The sequence below is a fragment of the Gossypium hirsutum genome, chromosome D08 (genome assembly GCF_007990345.1).
Source record: "Gossypium hirsutum isolate 1008001.06 chromosome D08, Gossypium_hirsutum_v2.1, whole genome shotgun sequence".
Classification (NCBI taxonomy): Eukaryota; Viridiplantae; Streptophyta; class Magnoliopsida; order Malvales; family Malvaceae; genus Gossypium; species Gossypium hirsutum.
Genome location: NC_053444.1, coordinates 11,387,405 through 11,399,133, shown reverse-complemented (window position 1 = coordinate 11,399,133; position 11,729 = coordinate 11,387,405).

Here is an 11,729-nt window from a genome sequence, read left to right as displayed (position 1 = left end):
AATTAAATACGTTGAACCATTAACTGGAGATTAATTTACTGCATGATTTATTTATTGTCATTTTGATGAAATAACATTCCCAACATTAGGGGGAGAGAAAATACAACTGGTAAAAGAAATTACATGGAATAGATCATCATTATCTCAATTAGATCATTACACAAGTCAATGTGAGCAAAAAGTTCAAATGGTTATACATTTGCAAAACATTGTTAATCAACTGTCAGATTTATTTACTGCCCTAAAGAGAATTAAAAAATCTCACTATCTAGCTAAAAATGCTCCAATACGAATTGATATCCCAATAGGGAAAATTGTTAGTGCAAAAGAAAGTAATCCACGCCTGAAGCGTGAAAGGCCAATTGGTTCTAAAGATAAAAATCCTCGTCAAAAGAAAGGAGCAATTATTCAAGATGGTAATATTATGGAGGCAAGTGCCCAAGAAGAGACCAAAGATATAACTAATCGAAAAATCCCATAAGAGGTTCAGGTACTTGAGAATGGTGATAACAAAGAAAACACAATAAATTATGTTACTTCAAGAAAAAGACGAAACCAAAAAGATATAGTTTTTGACAACAATTTTGCTTATAATGTTGTTATTGAAATAGCAAAAGAGAATGAGGATCCTGAGCCTAAATCTATTGAGGAATGTACAAATAGAAACGATTGACCAAACGGGAAAGACGCAATTCAAGCATAATTAAATTCACTTTCTAAACGTAAGGTTTTTGGACCTATAGTCCAAACACCTAAATATGTAAAGCCGATAGGATATAAATGGATATTTGTGCAAAAATGAAATGAGAAAAATGAAGTCGTAACATATAAAGCACAACTTGTAGCACAAGGATTTTTGCAAAGGCCTAGCATTGATTATGAAGAGACATATTCTCCTGTGGTGGATGAAATCATGTTTAGATACTTTATTAGTCTAGCAGTACATTAAAAACTTGAAGGATTTAAAATCCCTGAAGGATATAGAGTTTCCTGGGAAAATTGCTCAATCAGATTAAAGAAAAGTTTATATGGATTAAAACAATCTGAACGTATGTGGTACACGTCTTAGTGAAGATTTGTTGAAAGAAGGTTATAAAAACAATCCAATCTGCCCATGTGTTTTTATAAAAAGGTCTGGATCAAGCTTTGTGATAATTGCTATTTATGTTGATGATCTAAATATTATTGGAACTCATAAAGAGCTTCAAAATGCAGTAAATTATTTAAAGAAAGAATTTGAGATGAAAGATCTTGGAAAAATAAAGTTTTATCTTGGCCTGCAGATCAAGCATTTAAGATATGGAATTCATGTCTTTCAGTCAACTTATATGAAAAAGATCTTATAGAAATTTTATATAGATAAAGCACATCCATTGAGTACCCCAATGGTTGTACGATCTTTAGATGTGAATAAAGATCAATTTTGTCCTTGCGAGAATGATGAAGAGTTTCTTGGTCCTGAAGTACCATATCTAGGTGTCATAGGAGCATTGATGTATCTTGGAAACAACATAAGACCTAATATAGCTTTTGCTGTAAACTTGTTAGCAAGATTTAGTTCCTCTCCAACACATAGACATTGGAATGTAATTAAATATGTATTTAGATATCTCAAAGGGACCATTGATATGGGGTTATTTTATTCAAATGATTCAAAAACCCTATTAGTTGATTATGTTGATGTTGGATATTTATTAGATCTACATAAAAGTCGATCTCAAACGAGATATTTATTTACATGTGGAGGTACTGTCATATCATGACATTTGACAAAGCAGACATTAGCTACTGCCTCTTCAAATCATGCTGAAATAATTGCAATGCATGAGGCAAGCCGAGTGTGTGTTTGGCTAAGGTTATTAACCCTACATATCTAGAATATATGTAATTTGCCTTTACATGAAAAGATGTCAACTATCTTATACGAAGATAATGCAGAATGTATAACTCAATTGAAGGGGGGTTATATCAAAGGTGACAGGACAAAACATATTTCACCAAAATTATTCTTCACTTATGATCTTGAGAAGAAATGTGACATAGAAGTTCAACAAATTCGTTCTAGTGATAATTTAGAAGATCTTTTTACCAAGGCATTGCCAACTTCAAAGTTTGAAAGATTTCTACACAAGATTGGAATGTGTCAACTGAAAGATGTAATGTCATGTTGCCATTAGGGGGAGTCAAAAACACGTTGTACTATTTTCCTTTAACCAATGCTTTATCCCACTGGGTTTTCCTGGTAAAGGTTTTTAACGAGTCAACTTATAATAGGAGATTGTGTATTTTTTTCCTTCATTAGGTTTTTATCCCATAGGGTTTTTTCCTAATAAAGGTTTTAATGAGGTATAGTTTTCTCTAGTGGACATCTAAAGGGGAGTGCTACAAATAAATGTGGATGTCCATATTCTAACCCCCCTCATTTATAAGGTAAAACCTCCTATTCATTATGCAAGTTGTTTAATGTGTTAATGAAACACTTATATAAGCTTCATTTATTGTATTGCACTAAATGTTAATTTACTTATAAATAGAACTCTTTTGTAAATGAAAAGGAGATACGAGAAAATTTTCTGTTTACTTTAAGTGTTCTTTTATTTGATTATATTATAACAAATTTAAATTTAAATTTATTATATATAGAAAAAAATTTGATCAAATTAAATTGATTGGTTGAGAAAAGTGATAAAAGAAGTTACTGTTCTTGGTCTATGGTCTATTAAATTTAGTTTGATTGATTTATCTAATCAATTTGATGAAGTCAATTTTATTTTAGTAGTTTTGGGTACTAAATCAATTGTAAGATTAGCTTATTTGGTTATGTTAATTTAGTGTTAGCTATTTTTTATTATTGAATTTCATAATTAAACTAATTGATTTAATATTTGATTTTGGCTTAAGCGTAAAAAAGAAAACCCTTAAATTTTTTTAAAAATATTAAATAGGTCTTTTATGAAAAGTTTATTCAATTAAGCCCTCAAACATCGATACATGGTTTCCGTTGTTGATTATTATTATGTTGACACGATCGTTAATGACAATTAAGTCAATTGTCATGATCAGAACATTGTTGGAGCGAAAGGGCATCTCCTCTCCCTCAAAAAAGAAAGAATTGGGAAATTTTCACTATGAACTTCTAATTAAGTTTTTCAAAAGTTTTAAAATTTTTTAATTAGAAAATATATATTAACAATATTTTTAAAATAATATAAATTATACAGGTAGTCATTTAACTATATAAAAAATTATTCTAGGCATCTAAAATCACAAATAGTAAACTATGTGAAAGTTAAAAGTTGGTATAATAACAAATTTTTCCCTTAATTTTTACATATTATATTAGTTTAGTTATAATTTTAAAAAATTAACCATTAAAATTTACAAATACTGTAAATTTGTTCCCAAATTAAAATTGAGACCGATCTCAAAGATCGACATAGAGATCATAGAAGAATAACAAGCATCACTGTTGCAGTAGCTTAATTTTAACCCAAGATAAAGTCGAAGAAATTGAGCAAGAATAGGAAAAGGAATCGTGTCTAGAACAGGACTTGAAGCCCAAGAAGGATCATATAGATCTTGATTCTCAAACAAAGAAAGCTTCTGGAAGGGATTTATTTAATATTAATAGTCCATTAAATAAAAAATCATCATATTTAGTTTATTTATTTAATATTTATATAATTCTTTTAATACTAACGTATTTTTATATATTTCTTTACATTTTTTAGATTATTTTATTTAATATTAATATAATTCTTTAAATACTCATGTATTTTTATATATTATGATCAAATTAAAAATATTTGTAAATTTTGAGAATTAATTTTATGACTAAATTAATATAATATGTCAAAGTTGACAGCTAAATTTATTATTATATCGATTTTTTAACTGTCACGTTAGCTTGTCGTTTATAATTTTAATGCGAGTATCTGAAATATTTGAACTATTTAACATTGGTGCTAAAATTGTAAACTTTTATATTGGGTGCTTAAAATTTGATCTCATAATGGGCTGAGCCAATGCAAAATTTTAGACCCGTTTTCTGAGCTCAAGCCAACCCAAAAACTGAGTGTAAAATTATAACACTCCATGCTTGGCCTAAATGTTATAACTGAATTCTGAAGAGATACATATATTCATTTTGAAACCCAAAATTTTAACTTCAAAACCATATCCAAAACAAAACTTGACTCTTACAGTTTCAAAGCTTCAGAAAAGTACATTATTAAATATTTACATTTTAATTTGGAAAACATGTATACATTCACTTGTTTTTTTCTTGCAGCGGAAATCTCAAATTAACAGAGTTTTGAAAACCATGATTTGATTTTGAAATTCCATATTTACAGTTTGAAACAAAACATTCAAAATATAATTAAATAGTTCCAAAATAAAGAATAAATTTATAACCAATAACAGTCCCAAAAAGTTCATTTAAAACAGTCTACTTGAAAATAATACTTATACTTAACAAAAATAGAAAAAACACAATTTAAAATCTAAGCTCCTACTACGCCGATCCACCCTAAAATTGTTGGTTACTTAAGAGGGAAATATTCGAACATACAAAAAGTAAGCCTACAAGCTCAATGTGCAACATATCTCAAACAACAAATTAGATGCATAAATTTTACAGAAAATATTTCAAATATATGCTCATATACAGAATCAAACATATTTCCATTAACAGAATAGATGCAGAACCATTTTCAGAGGCAGACACATATTTAGATGTATATACATATCCTACTCCTATCCACTACACACCATCTTCATCCATCCCTACATACCAATTAGGTATCAAATACCCATCCAACCCCACACACCAAAGAATGAGTGTGTCACTTTTCAGAAATAGTGCAGTCAAGCTGTTAGATAATAATATGTGGTAAACCGCCAGAAACAGGTACACATGGCTGAGCCACCAGATAGGGGCGACGCTAGAAAATTTTTTTAAGGGGGGACAAAACTAAATTGTAATTTTTACGATAGTAAAAATGTAATTTTTAAAGAATTAAATAAAAAAGTTATCATTTTTAGGGGGTAAAGTGTAATTTTACCTTTACTAATTTAATATTATAAATGACCTAAATGGAAAATTTTCTATTTTAGGGAGTCGGGTCCCCTGCCATCCCCCTAGATTCGCCCTTGCCACCAGAACAGATATATGTTGTTTCAAACCACCAGATAAGACAGATAATTTAACTACCAACACTTCCTCCGTTATATCATATCCCAACCCAATGCACGTAAACATACTAACAAGTATTCTATATACAGATGTCATGCATGCTTTTCATATGTACTCATACATTAAGAATTATCAGAACATAGAGCATACATGTATAATTCACATACAGAAACATATTAACAAATATCATAATTTCAAGTCTTATTTAAGAAGAATAGACCCCACTTAGGGTCTAATTACGAATTACGGATTAAAACGATCCTAGGTGAAAATTTCTAAAAAAAAATGAGCCCACACATCCGTCCAACCCACACGGCCCAAACAACCTAAATTGTGTGCACACGGTCTGTCACAGGGCTATGTGATACTAACAGTTGTGTTTTTGGCTTTCTATCGTTATTGTTTTTATAGGTTCGAGTCACACACCTGACCCATTTTTATGTGAACTCAACCACGAGGATTCTAGTACCCTTGCGACAAAAATTTAACGCACTCACGAAACTGATGAAAAGTGCGCATCTTGATTCTCACCTAAACAATTCGTACAAGAACGATTACATATCAACCACACACAGAATTGAAAACAAACATTACCCTCATGAACCAAGCAATTAATGTATTTAACACCAAAAAGAAAGATGTGCTTAATAAACTAATTCCCTTACCATGCACAGCCCACAACAAAACAGAAGAGAACGTTGGCACCGATCAAATCAATGGCAGAATAGAAGGAAAATGACAAATGAACTAGATCGAGAACCAGTAGAATAGTAAATTCATAATGCGCAAATATGGGTATAACAAAGGAAAAGGAAAACAGAAGAATAATAGGAGAGAATTTTAGTAGCAAAAAAAAAAACAATGAGAAAGAAACAAAAATGACAGAATGGAGAATGAGGGGGAAAGAAACCGTCACTAGTGAAGAGAGTGGGAGAGAGACGGTTGAGAGGAGAAGAATTAGGAGAAAATTCATCATGTTTTTCTTAAAAAATTACCCACTAACTTCTATTAATTATTCATATCAGGTTTTTTTTTCTTCAGAATTTAAAATAGAAAATAATAATACTCACTTGTACACTACAAAATTCAAACTTGAAACCCAAATTAATTCCCTTAACACAATGGGAAAGATTCGAACCCAAAACCTCATACACACAAACTTAACACTTAACCACTAAACCAAATTAATTCCCTTAACACAATTTCATAAAAGTTTTAACTAAAAACAAGGCATGACCACTCTCTCAGTTCACCAACCCAACTTCTACTAATCTAATTTTTGAGATGTGACAGAAATTCCACCCCACACTGACCCAGATTAAAAATGTTAAACTCAAGCCCAACTTGACTTGCCCTTATTAAATCTTTTAGTTTATTTTTTATAAAAAAAAATTTTAAAAATATAATACATCAAATATAATAAAAACATTAAAATATATATTTTCCAATAAATTGAAAATATATTAAAAAATTATACTTAAATGACATTACTAAAATAATAGCAAAATTAACAATAAAATAATATTTACCCTTAAAAAAGAAAGAAAAATAGTGGTTGTTACTACCTCACAAGTGACGATAGGTAAATATTCTTTTTCCTTTTAAGTTTTTGAAATTCTTGCTATTGATTTTTTTGGAATGTTTGATATTTTTTTAATTCAAAAATATTTTATATGTTTTTTGTAAAATAAACTGCAGAGTTGCAAATTGGAATGAAATGGAATTCATAGAAACCAACAAAATTTAAAAAATTCTGATTATGAGATTCAAACCCATTACCCCAATCAATGAACTCATGCTTAAAAAAATTTTATGTTTTTTATCATTTACTAGAAACTCTATCACACATGTATGTATATAGAAACCACGTATTTAGTATACGTATTTATGTTTAAAAATAACATAAAATATATAATAAAATGTATGATTTGAAACTAATTGATAATAATACATGAAATATTTATAATTTTAAAATAAAAAATTAGATTGAATTGTAAGTAAAACAAAATTTAAACACATGAGTACATCAGATTAAGATTGCTAAATGAATATAATTAAACAATTAATGTACATGTTTGACCGTAAAAATAAATGTGTTTTTCGATATTGCAATTTTACATCTTGTATTAAAGTTAAAAATTAATAGAGAAAATGTAACACCTCCTACCCGACCCATTTGTCTGGTCAAGGTACTGTGATGTCACATTCGTTGCTGAAGTAACTACAATAGTTCCATATCGATTGAACATTCTTACTCATGTTATTGAGCTCATTATACAATTAATATATTATTTATATACTTATTTGAGCTTTATGTGGGCTTATGAAAGCTTCCTAGGTGATCAAAATTTGTTTAAGGACTAAATTGTAAAGTTTCAAATTATCGGTGCTCATCGCGGCTTTAAGAATACCACATCGCGACGTCACTCATTGACTAGGGCTCGTCAAGACGAGATGAACCCGATGTCGTGACGTGTGTTCTGTCTCATTGAATCTTATGAATTTCAATTCTTAGCTCCTAAAACAATATCCATATGGTATTTATCATCTATTTCAGCCAACACATTCATATATACCAATTTCCAACCTTAAACATCACTTAATTCAACTTAATACAAAGTTAAACATGACCAATGTTAAAAAATTAGCAAGGAAGATAAAAATCATCAAATGCTTCCATTAAAATTCATCCACAAACATACTTAGTATAACCCTATGTACATGCCATGAGCTATTACCAAATATAAAAAACATACTCTATTCCAAGCTTCGGTTTGTGATGAGATGAATAGGGATTCACTCTAGAGCTTCAAACCAATTATTCACCGACACATTAGAAAAATAACGCGTTAAGCTCATAAGAGCTTAATAAGTACATAAATAATTAAACTTTTCATTTAAAAATTTTATCATTGTTTATGTATATGAACTTATGACTTATTACCATCATACATAAAATTATTTAGATAGTAACTATGGCGGGGTATCAAATTGACAATTTATAAGTCACTTACCAATCTCATTACTAAAATTTATTTACCTTGAAAATATATAGCGCTATTCTAGACTCAATAGAATGTATAGGATATGCGAAAAATTTGATAATTCACCAGATCTATTAGGAGACATTCTTAAAGGGATTTATCATAATAGATCATAGTGGTGGTGATAAATTTGAGATGATGAGGAGCATGATAGGCCATTTGAGACTTAGCCTTTTGTGCATCATTGATGTTGTGATCTCTTAGCACTTTAGGCCATTTTGCTTGCTTGATCAGTGATCATCGTCTGGTTGATTAGATAATGATGAGGCTAGGATGCAAATTTCAGTGATATGATCACGTTGATGCATCTCTGATTTGTTTCTGAATTATTCTTGTCACACCCAAATTTTGGACCTCTAATTTAGAGTGTGATTGAACCAAAGTATTTGGTTCAAATAGAGTAATTTAGGTTGTTATTAAAGATTTTGATCAGGTGGAGTTGATATAGGACTTTGGTGAGCACGTTTTTACGTTAGAATTTAGTCTAGTTTTAATTTTCGCACCTCCTCTTGAGTTACTTCGAATTCGTTTGGCCTTTTTGCGAGCTCTTCACTTATGTTTTGCGAGCTCGTTAGTTTGCAAGCTCATAAATTCATGAGCTTGACTATTTAGGAAAAAATCCTGTTTAAAAATGGTTTTCTCACACAACAAAAAAATTAAAATTTTGAAAATCGACCCGATTTGTGATATTTATAGCAATAAACCCTAATTGAATTCATACATGTGTTTTCAACTTAGCAAACGTTTGCTCTTCTCAACTTTCAACCAAAAGATATTCTTCGCTATTCTCATACCATGTACTACTTCAAGTGTGAACCAATTGAATGGAAACACAGAACTAGAAAAAGTTTTCTCTCTTTTATTTAGGGTGAAAACGAAAATTCTCTCTTCTTTAATAGAAACAGTTAGAATTGTTATGCTAAAAAATTATATTTAATAACTAAGAATAAATTCTCTCTATTTTTTGTAGAGTAAAAGTCAATCCAAATTCTATTTTATGCCCTACCAGTGTCATCTATTTATAAGAAGAGAAGGTAAAACCCTTATAAAGTTGTAGTGGTTTATTTCAAATAGAAAAACAACTTCCTAGTTAGAGTAGAAGTGGGGTGGATGGCACACCCTAGTATTCCAATTAGGGTTGTTGGCCACTTCATATTATATGAGGGGTTTTGGACCTCTTTCACATCGGGTCCAATTACGAGTACTTCTTGGATCCAACTCGATTCAATTTTTCTATTTCCCAAAATAAACTTTAATATTTTATATTAAACAATTTTTTCATCCCTATTTTACCTCCAATAAAATTTTGACGATTTTACCCCTAGTTAAATTTTGATAAAATATGTTTAATATTTCACAACTCAACGTGTTCACTATAACCGAATGATTTATTTTCATTTTCGAGCTTCAAAACAACTCAAAAACATAAACTCATTCTTCCAATCATTTTTAAGTAATCTATATAGAATTGCAAATGAATCATTTCCATTTCCATTTCCATTTCCATTTTGGAAACCTATATTCATTTTCAAATGATTTCAGTTTTCCATTTAAGAAAAAACCATAATCTTTCATAAATATTTCTCTTTTCTCTTTTCCTATTCATTCTGTTCATTTCTATTCAAACACACAATTCTTTTCTGGTTTCAAAGAGCTAGCGGAGGGATCGATTGGACATATGTAATTAGGGATGGAATGATTTATAATTAAGTTTTGATTTTTCGCCTATTAATTATAAACACATTTAGTCAAGAAGTCGTTCCATTATAGTATCGTGATTGAGCTCTCTCTAACAACATACCATTATGAAAACAACTACTTAGTGCTCGTCAAATGACATTGTCATAAGTGTGTTAACCTCATAAGATATCCTTGACCTCTTTGGGATAATATCTATTCTCCCAATATAATCATATTTTATCTCATGGTAACCATTACATTTTCCTTCATGTAAAGTCAATCACTATCAAATAGTGATAAAATCATCTATCACAAAGACGAATGACTCATGGTCATGTTTACTTTTCATCAACTATATAATGCCTATAAGAGGATATCATTTACCAATGTCTCAGTTTATGAATTCCACTATTGTAAATGATGCTACTACTGCAAAAGTCATACACCCAACACACTAGCTTTCAATACCTTATGTATTCAAACTTAGGCTTTTACTTACATCAAAGTGTACGAGTCACGTATACATAGTCTGCCATCCACTTAGGATTTAGGTATGTCACACGATAAACTTCACAAGCGAATAGATCCATAAAAAGATTTGGAATATTCTATTTGGGTTCAATTTGATGTACTGTTAATCCAGTCAGTCACATCTATGTCTCTAACTTCTAGAAGTCATCTACTTCGATGCCCAAGGCAAAACATCTCTTTAATTGGACTTGATAGATGACATATTAGTCTTTCAATTGGATTTCTCATTTTTTATTAGACTAAGGACATGTTTAGGTTTGTCTACTAATACAAGTTTTCTTTTTGTATTACGATCTAACCACGTAATATCGTTTAGTATCAGTTAAATAGTAGACAACCAATGAGTGACATTTGCTTCCATTTTGCTTTGTGTGTGAAAACTATGTAATGACAATATACAAAGTATTAATGTAATTTATGAATAATTTTATTAACCAATCTATTTGAAAAAATTACAAGTGTACTTAGACGAAAATACTACACGTAGGGCACCAAATGCAAAATACAATTCACCTTAACAGATTGCGGTGTGTGTGACACATTTCAAGGCACATGTTAAGCCTGGGGAGGGGAAACATGTCACTACGTATAGCATATAGTGGCCCTCGATAATAGAATTTGGTTAGTGGATTTGTGTGTGCATGTATTTTGATTGGTAACTAGCCTAGAGGATTGATTGGTTAAAAATATTTTAAACTTAATTTATTTCTAGAGTAGTTTTCTTTTCTTTTCTAAGTTTTTCCTTTGTTATCATCAACTAGAATTAGTGGTGATAACTTCGATTGCTTGTAAGAGGAACTATGGTGTTCGCTTGTTTAGAAGTTGTTTTTTCGAGTGTTAATGGTAATTTTCCTAAACACTTTATTGGTCGTAGCTTTTTATTTAAGTATGTGGTAGGAATGGTTGTGGAGAGCTATTCGAAAGTTTTTAGAGTGAATAGAAACCTCTCTTTCAGTTTTAAATGATGCATGTTACAGTAGTTGTTAAATTTTCATTTTCATTAAAGAAATTTAGTTGATGTTGTAGCTATTTCCAGTGTAATTGTGAAAATTGAATGTGTTTAGCTAAAGAAGTGGGAGAAGGTCTTAGTGGAAAAAGGAAGGAGCCCGTTGAGTAGATAAAAGCATTCTTGGAAGATTTTTGGTGAGTTACTTTAACTTTTGTGCTTAAGTAATTGACGAGTTAGCACACTAGCATAAAGATGTCTCATGTACAGGTAAAGTTAAGTTATGTCTTTTTTTTTACTTTGCTTGTTGTTTAAGTCTATTTGAAGTTTA